The sequence below is a fragment of the Zingiber officinale genome, chromosome 1A (genome assembly GCF_018446385.1).
Source record: "Zingiber officinale cultivar Zhangliang chromosome 1A, Zo_v1.1, whole genome shotgun sequence".
Taxonomy (NCBI): Eukaryota; Viridiplantae; Streptophyta; class Magnoliopsida; order Zingiberales; family Zingiberaceae; genus Zingiber; species Zingiber officinale.
Window position 1 is genome coordinate 87,122,254 of NC_055987.1, and position 9,676 is coordinate 87,131,929.

Here is a 9,676-nt window from a genome sequence, read left to right on the forward strand (position 1 = left end):
ACTCACTACTCAGACTCAACCATTGGCTCAAAAGTTCTACTTGATAATCTCTCACCCTAACTTGAAAAACATTTCATTGGCAACAAGTCACCATATCACAATTTCCACTTAAGTCCCTGTCAATGCCCAGAAGTATGATGCATAAGCTAGGATCATTCTTAATCAAACAGCATGTAAAGTCTAGTGGTGACTCTATCAATTCCAACACCAAACCATTCTTAGTTAAGAAATTTAAGAGCCACCATATTGTTTCAAAAGATTATCATTTATGTTACATAAATAACGCTTTTTGCACTTCTGTTAGATGACTATATCAAATGGTTTTTATGGTTATGTAACATTTATGCAATGCAATTAGAATCACGCGTACACTTTAGTTTCTAATTTGTAATATATATCTTTATTCGAATAGGTGTCCTCAAGAGTATTGGGAAGAATGCCGACAAGCTAAAAAAATGAAGAGACTTTTACAAATTAAGGAGCATTAGGAGTTGCAATCCCTCCTCTTCACCGACATCTAAGTAGAAAATCTCATGTTACATTGTTCTACCTTTGTTTTAATAGTGTTATCATATTGTTGGTTGCTTACGAAATTTTGTTGGTTGCTTATAAAATTTTTTCAGAATGTTATAGATATTATTTTTGAATGTTAGAAAATTGTATATTAAATTTTATTTTGAAATTTAGTATTTTGAATGATTTATAATATTGGAAAATTGTGTATTAATTTTTTTTATTTTTTATCTAAAAAAGACAACGGTTTTTCACCGTTGCCGTAGATAGTTTAAAACTGTTGTTGAAGACCCTGTTATTAAAGGTAGATGCTCAAAGACAACGGTGAAAAACTGTTGTCTTTGAAGGAAAAGACAACAGTTTTTCACCGTTGTAAAAATGTTGTCTTTGCCTTCAAAGACAACGGTTAAAAACTATTGTCTTTGGGCACCCCTTTTAACAACACGGCATTTAACAACAGTTCTAAATGGTCTACGACAACGGTGAAAAACTGTTGTTGTTAGGCTTTTTTCTTGTAGTGTCCCTTATAACTTTGATCCCAAGAATGTGTGCACAATCTCCTAAGTCCTTCATATCAAATTGTTTGGACAACCATACCCTTACGTCCAATAATACCTTGACATTGTTGCCAATTAACAAAATATCATCTACGTATAGTATAAGAAATACCACCACGTTTCCGTTACACTTCTTGTATACACAAGACTCATCCGGACACTGAATAAATCAATATGACTGGATTACTTCATTAAATCGGATGTTCCAAGACCTTGAAGCTTGCTTCAGTCCATAAATTGACCGATTGAGCTTGCACACTAGATGCTCTTTGCCTTTTTCAATGAACCCTTCTGGTTGCTTCATATGGATGTTCTCTTCAAGACTTCCATTAAGGAAAGGTGTCTTGACATCCATTTGCCAAATCTCATAATCCATATGAGCAGCAATGGATAAGAGTATCCGGATAGACTTAAGCATGGCTACCGGTGAAAAGGTCTACTCATAATCGATTCCCTCTTTCTGAGTGTACCCTTTCGCAACAAGCCTAGCTTTGAAGGTTTCTACCTTCCCGTCTGTCTCTCTTTTCCTGTTGTAGATCCACTTGCATCCAACGGCTTTTACACCATCAGGTGGTTCTACAAGCTCCCAGACTTTATTAGAGTACATAGACTCTATTTCAGAATTCATTGCCTTTTGCCAAGATGCTGCATCTATATCTTGGAGTGCTTCATCATATATTCGAGGATCAGGTTCATGTTTACCCAGGATCAAGTCTGAAGACTCTCCCAAAAATATAAATCTATCAGGCTGCCTAACAACCCTCCCACTACGACGAGGCACAGTTTGTGGTTGTGTATCATGTGTGACACGTGTTGCAGTCTCTTGTGGTACTTCATCTTATACTGTTGGTACTAAGGTAGACGTGTCCTCTCTTAGTTCTTCTAAAACAATTTTGCTACTAGGCTTGTGATCCATTATATAGCTCTCTTAAAACTGGGCATTGGTGCTAACAATGACCTTCTGGTCTTTAGGACTATAAAATAAATCACCTTTCGTTCCTTTGGGATACCCCACAAATACGTGAACTTCTGTACGAGATTTTAACTTATCAGCATCTGGTTTCAGCACATGTGCTGGACTACCCCAAATCCGAATATGTCTTAGACAGGGCTTTCACCCATTCCACAATTCTATGGGAGTAGAAGAAACTGATTTAGAAGGTACTAAGTTCAGAATGTACACTGTCGTTTCCAGAGCGTATCCCCAAAACGAATTTGGTAATTCCGAATAACTCATCATCGATCTAACCATCTCCATTAGAGTCCTATTCATTCTTTCTGCCACACCATTCTGTTGGGGTGTACCAGGTGCAGACAGTTGGAATTGAATCCCGACCTCTGATAAGTAATTCCTAAACTCTCCTAAGAGGTATTCGCCACCACGATCAGATCGTAGTGTCTTGATACTTTTACCTAGTCGTTTCTCCACATCAGCCTTGTACTTATCAAAGCACTCAGACTTGCGGCGCATTAGGTAAATGTATCCATATCTTGAATAATCGTCTATGAAAGAGACAAAATATTCAAAACCTCCTCTTGCCTGGACAGACATAGGACCACACAAATCAGAGTGAATCAATTCTAACACTTCTTTGGCTCTATACCCCTTGGCCTTAAAAGGCCTCTTGGTCATTTTACCTTCTAAGCAAGATTCACAAGTTGAAAAATTTTCCAACTCTAATGAACCCAAAAGTCCATCGGCCATAAGCCTCTGAATCCTACTTAAGTTAATATGACCAAGCCTTAGATGCCAAAGATATGCTTGGTTCATTTCCAAAGGTTCTTTTCTCTTATTAGAGTTAGAAGATGAGTTATAAATTTCCTTGTTTTGCTTTGTTGGAGAAATTGGATTTAAAGTATACAAATTGCCAACTAATGTACCATAACAGATAATCACTTTATTTCTCTTAATAACTACATTGTTACTAAAGGAAACTGAATATCCATCTAAAAACAGTTTAGAAACTGAAATTAAATTCTTTCTAAAACTGGGTACATAAAGACAATTTCTTAAAACCAAATTTCTATTTCTATTAAAAGATAAGTAGACGTCTCCCACTGCAACAGCTGCCACCTTATTAGCATTGGCCATGTAGACGGTAATCTCTCCTTCAGTTAGTCATCGGGTTTCCTGGAACCCCTGCAAGGAATTGCAGACATGATCAGTGGCTCCTGTATCTACACACCAGGTGCTGGTAGATAACACCGCTAAACATGTTTCAACAACTAGAATATGAGATATACCTTTGTTGTTCTGATTCCTACGAGGACAGTCCGCCTTCCAATGCCCTGACTGCTTGCCCTTCGGCTTCTTCATTCCAGCTTTAGGTCCCGTACTCTGAGATTTATTCACTTTCTTTGCTGAACCAACTTGTTTCTTCTTCTTCTTTCCTTTCGGTTTAGAAGTAGAACCATTTTCAGCATAGTGAATATGAGAATTGTGATGAAACAAACCTTCTGTTGCCTGAAGTTCTGTTAGTAGTTACGCTAATGAATATACCCTTTTGTTCATATTGTAATTTAGGCGGAATTGCTCAAAACTTCTATGTAGTGTTTGGAGGATCATATCGATCTGGGTTTCCCCATCAATTTCTCCTCCAAGGATCTGTATCTCGTTCAGATAAGCCATCATCTTTAGGATATGATCCCTCATAGGAGTACCCTCTTGCATGGCGGCTGTCCTTATCTTTCTCATGGCTTCTTGTCTAGAAGCCCGATCCTGATGACCAAAGAGTTTCTTGAGATTGTTCATTATATCATAAGCTGTTGGTAAATCTTAATGCTGATGTTGTAATACATTTGACATTGAAGCCAAAATGTAACACCGCGCCATCTCATCTGCCTTTACCCATCTCTTACGATATTCAATCTCCTCTTGAGTAGATTCACCAGTGGGTGCATCAGGACATGGTTCAGTCAGTACAAACTTATAGCTTTCAGCAGTAAGAACAATGTCCATGTTCCTTTTCCAATCTAAGTAATTAGGACCAGTAAGTCTATTCTGTTGAAGTATGATGGATAGTGGGTTGAAAGTCATCCTAAGAATCACAAATAACTTTTGGTCAGAACTCTAAATTTAGAATAATATTGATTCCTCAAACAATACTATTTTAAATTAACCAACACCTCAAAACACCGCGAATATTGTATGCCACGATAGTGTGGATGTATACAAATTCAGCATTTGTAAAAAGGAGGGTTTAACCCATTAATTTTATTATCTTGTCAACCTAACATTTTGACAAATAAAATTAATAGTTGGTATCCTTTGGTCACACGAATAATAGCAGTGACTCCGATGGGGAGGATACTATTAGACGTGCCTAAGTGTATACCACTACTTGACACTACGTCCATTAATAAGATTATGCCCCTTCCGATGGGGAATATCACACGCTCTTAATTAACTTCCTATAGTCATCCAAAATGAAAGTTTGTTCTAGTGATCCACAAACAAGCTCATCCGATATGGAGGAAGGCACTCAGAGCCAACGCGCAAGCTTGTTTGCATCACTTACAAACCAGTAATGGAGACCGTGGAATTTATTTAAAATCCCTCTCCCACTTAGTTATTTATAAATGAGGAATTTTAACTATGCTAGCCTACTAAACATGTATACTAACATGCACACACAACACAATATAAAAGCAATAAATGAAAAACTAATTTTCAACTATTATGGCTTTTATCTATTGTTGTCCTCCGTGTGTCGCCAACCCTAGCTGCTGCCTTATTTGGCCATCGCCACCGGGTCTTGCTGTCGCATCCATCTTGCTCCTTGTTCCGCTGCGCCTCTGGTTCTCAAAAGGTTCCACGCCTTGCAAGATTCCATCCACGACACAAATAGAATTTTACATTTTCGATCGTATATTCCTCGAAGGAATGTACATGTAAACTAGATCGAACATAAAATAAAAATTTACATCCATCGATCCTATATTCCATAAAAGGAATGTACATGTAACTAGATCAAAAATAAAATCCTAATAAAACTAAATATAGCTCCTGCTGTATTTATAATACAATCATGCACACACATATAATTACCCTTGACATGTCCAAGGGTCCAATCACACACATAAAAACTATAAGCCATAATAGTTGGATCCTGCATCCACAAAGTTAGCACATCCTACTATTAACCTGCCTAAATTATGTATGACATGTGCATAATTAAACTAATACCAAATACACAGAGGCAAAACCCTAGCTCTGATACCAATTGTTGGTTGCTACTCGGAAAACCTAGAGGTTCCACTGTACAAAAATTTTGTACAAAGGTCTGAACCTTTTCCTAGCTACCATGTGTTCTTTTAAATTAAATTTTGGATCGCCTGCGGAACTTAACACGTTTGATCCAAAACTTAATCTATTTGTTCTTTTAGGTTTAGACTTGGATCTCCTGCGGAACATAACACGTTCAATCCAAATCACCTAAGTTATTAATTCCATTAAATATTAATTTCCATAATTGGTTTCCAGTACTGACGTGGCGAGGCACATGGCCTTCTTGGATATGGGAACAACCACCACCGACTAGACAAAACTTTTTAAGGAAAGATAATATTTAATTTCCTAAAATAACTTTAGGTTAACCGAAAGGAACAATCAAATCACAAGGAAAAGAAGAAAACATAAGAACACTACATCGAAAATAAATTCGAAATACTAGAATCGTAAGCCTCTTGTATTTGGTATTATTTCCAAAAATAACTAGTATGATGCGGAAAGGAAAAATTACTAGTTATACCTTTTAGAAAGACCTCTTGATCTTCTACCGTATTCCTCTTCTAACATCGGACGTTGTGTGGGCAACGATCTTCCAAGATGAGAAACCACCTAAGCACCTTCTTCTTCTCCTTGCTAGGTTCGGCCAACACAAAAGCTTCACCAAGGATGAAGAATAACACCAACCAAGCTCCAAGGGATGCAAGCTTTCTCTCCTTCTTCTTCTTCTTCTCCAAGTAGTATCCGGCCACCACAAGAGCTCCAAGCAAGAGATAGGTTTCGGCCACCACAAAGAGGAAGAGAGGGAGGGAGGATGGCCGGCCACAACACCAAGGAAAAGAGGGAGAAAATAATAGAAGTTGTAACCCATGAAGGCACCCCAACCCCTTCTTTTATATTCCTTGGCTTAGGCAAATAAGGAAATTTATTTAAAATAAAATTTCCTTAACTTTCCTTGACAACAATTAATTAATAAAAATTAAATAAAATTTCCTAATTAATTGTATGTGGTCGGCCACCTCATATAAAGCAAATAAGATAATTTTAAATCAACAATTAAAACTTCCTTATTTATCTTTGGAAATTTTAAAAAATAAAATTTCTTTTTAAAATCCCTTCATGGTTGATAAAAAGAAATTTCTATAATTTTAATTTTTCAACATGTGAATAATTTTCATAGAGAAAAAATAAAATATCTTTCCAATCTACAAATAAGGAAAGAGATCTAATATCTTTCTTTAATCTTTTGTAGATCCTTTTTAAGAGAGATATTTTAATTTTAATTCTCTTTAATAAATTATATCTTCCACATAATAAAAATTAAAAATTAAAATTCTTTTTAATTTAATGGGGGTCGGGCACCTAAACTTGGGTTCAAGCTAGGGCCGGCCACCCATGAATCAAGGCTTGGCCGGCCCTAGCTTGAACCACAAGCTAGCTTGGCCGGCCCCCTTATCATGGGTATGAAGGTGGGTATAGTACTCTATAAATAAGAGGCTACGATAGGGACCGAGAGGAGGAATTGGTTTTGGTCTCCCGATAAAATTAAGCATCCCGTGTTCGCCCCGAACACACAACTTAATTTTATCAATAATAATTCATTCCACTAGAGAACTATTATTGAACTACTGCACCAATCCCAAATTACATTTTTGGGCTCCTTATTATGAGTGTATTAGTCTCCCTGTGTTTAAGATATCGAATGTCCACTAATTAAGTGAGTTACTGACAACTCATTTAATTAATGTCTTAGTCCAAGAGTAGTACCACTCAACTTTATCATCATGTCGGACTAAGTCCACCTGCAGGGTTTAACATGACAATCCTTATGAGCTCTTCTTGGGGACATTATCAACCTAGTATCTCTAGGACACATCTTCCTTCTATAATCAACAACACACACTATAAGTGATATCATTTCCCAACTTATCGGGTTTATTGATTCATCGAACTAAATCTCACTCTTTGATAAATTAAAGAAATAAATATCAAATACATGTACTTGTTATTATATTAGGATTAAGAGCACACACTTTCATAATAACTGAGGTCTTTGTTTCTTTATAAAGTCAGTATAAAAGAAACTACCTCTAATGATCCTACTCAATACACTCTAAGTGTACTAGTGTAATTATATTGTTAAGATAAACTAATTCCTAATTACACTATGGCCTTCTAATGGTTTGTTCCTTTCCATTTTGGTCGTGAGCTACTGTTTATAATTTATAAGGTACTGATAACATCATCTTCTGCATATGACACCACATACTATGCTATCTATAATATAAATTAATTCAACAACTACAAACAAAAGTAGATCATTTGACCAAATGTGATTCTTTATTCAAAATAAATGTTTACAAAATCTTAGGCTTTCAGTATACACTCCAACAGATGGAACGTTAAGGAATGGTGGTGGATGAAGCTCTAGGGTTTCCCCTGTAGGGGAGAACCCTTTCCCAAGGAGAGGGATGAAATCACGATAGGGTTCTTGACCCTTTAATAAGCTCGGGCACGGCCACAGCGGCACAGCCATGCGGATATGGCACGGTTGTGCCCTTTCTTGTCTCTGGCCGCGCTGCATGGTCGTACCAATTGGCACGGCCATGTGGATCTGGGCTCTGCTCCTGGGACCCAGCCATGCTAGATTGCACGATCGTACATTACTTGGGTGCGGTCATGGGGGCACGACCGTGCAAGTTTGCACGGCCATGCACATATCCCTCTCTGTTTGGTCGCACGACCGTGTAAGATTTGTGTTGGTTAGTCCTATGAAAACGTACTGGTTCCATTGTACAATTTTTTTTTTTACAAGTGTAGAACCTTTCCTTAAATAACCTATTGTGTTCTTTTGAAGTTAAATTAGGAATCACAGACGGAACTTAACATCATTGATTCTAAATTTAATTTATCTGTTCTTAATGGTTTAGATTTGAATCTCAAGCGGAACTTAACACTATTGATTCAAATCCACCTATATTTTAAATTTCATTAAATATTAATTTCTAAAATTGGCTTCCAGGACTGCATGGCGAGGCACAAAGCTTTCTTGGATATGGGAGCAACCACCACTGCCTACACAAAGCTTTTTAAGGAAAGCTAATATTTAATTTCCTTAAATAACTCTAGGTTAACCAAAAAGAACAATCGAATCACAAATTCGAAAAAGAAGAAAACACAAACTTGAAAAACAAATTTGAAAAACTAGATCTAATGCCTCTTGTGTTTGGTATTTCCAAAAATAACTATACAAAGAAAACTAGTATGATGCGGAAAACAATTACTAGATATACCTTTCTTTGTAAGCAAATAACCTCTTGATCTTCTACCGTATTCCTCTTCTTATCTCGGATGTTGTGTGGGCAATGATCTACTGAGATGAGAACCACCCAAGCCCTTCTCCTTTCTTCCAAGTTTCAGCCACCTTCTTTTCTTCAAGGGATGAAGAACTTAGACCACCAACCAATCTCTAAGGGATGCTAGGAAACAAAGCCTCCTTCTTCTTCTTCTTCCTCAAGTAAAATCCGACCACCAACCATGCTCCTAGAGAAGTTGCCACCGGCCACAAGAAGAAGAGAAGAGGGAGAAGCTAGGGTTGGCCACCAAGGAGGAAAAGAGAGGAAGAATATAATAGAGTTGTTAGCCATGAAGGCACCTCTACCCCCTCTTTTATAATCCTTCGTCTTGGCAAATAAGGAAATTTAAAAAAAACTTCCTTAATTCTTTTGCCATGAAAAATAAAATTTTAATTAATTAAAATCAAATTCCTTTTTTTCAATTACAATGGTCGGCCACTTTAAAGCTATAAACAAGGAGAGTTTTAATTAATTAAAACTTCCTAATTTGTCTCCGGAAATTTATAAAAAAATTTCTCCAATAATTTTTCCCTTCATGGTGGATTATAAAAAGAAATTTTATAAATTAAAATCATTCTTTTAAACATGTGGATAATTTCCAAAAAGAAAAGTTATCTTTAAAAAATTAAAATCTCCTTTCAATCTACAAATAAGGAAAGATATCAAATCTTTTCTTAATCTTTTGTAGAAACTTATAAAAGAGATATTTAATTTTTAAACTCTCTTTTAAATCATGAACATGATTAAAAAAGGAAAGTTTTCTTAAAATTAAAATCCACCTTTCAATCTACAAATAAGGAAAGATTTCAAATCTTTTCTTAATCTTTTGTAGAAAGCTATAAAAGGAAAGATTTAAATTTCAAACTCTTTTTTAAAACCATGATATCCACATAAGAAATAATTTTAATAAAAATTCATTTTTATTTTCTAGTGGTCGGCCACCTAAGCTTGGAACCCAAGCTTTGGCCGGCCACCTAAATTTAGCTTCACCATTAGCTTTGGTCGGCCCTAGCTTGGGCTCC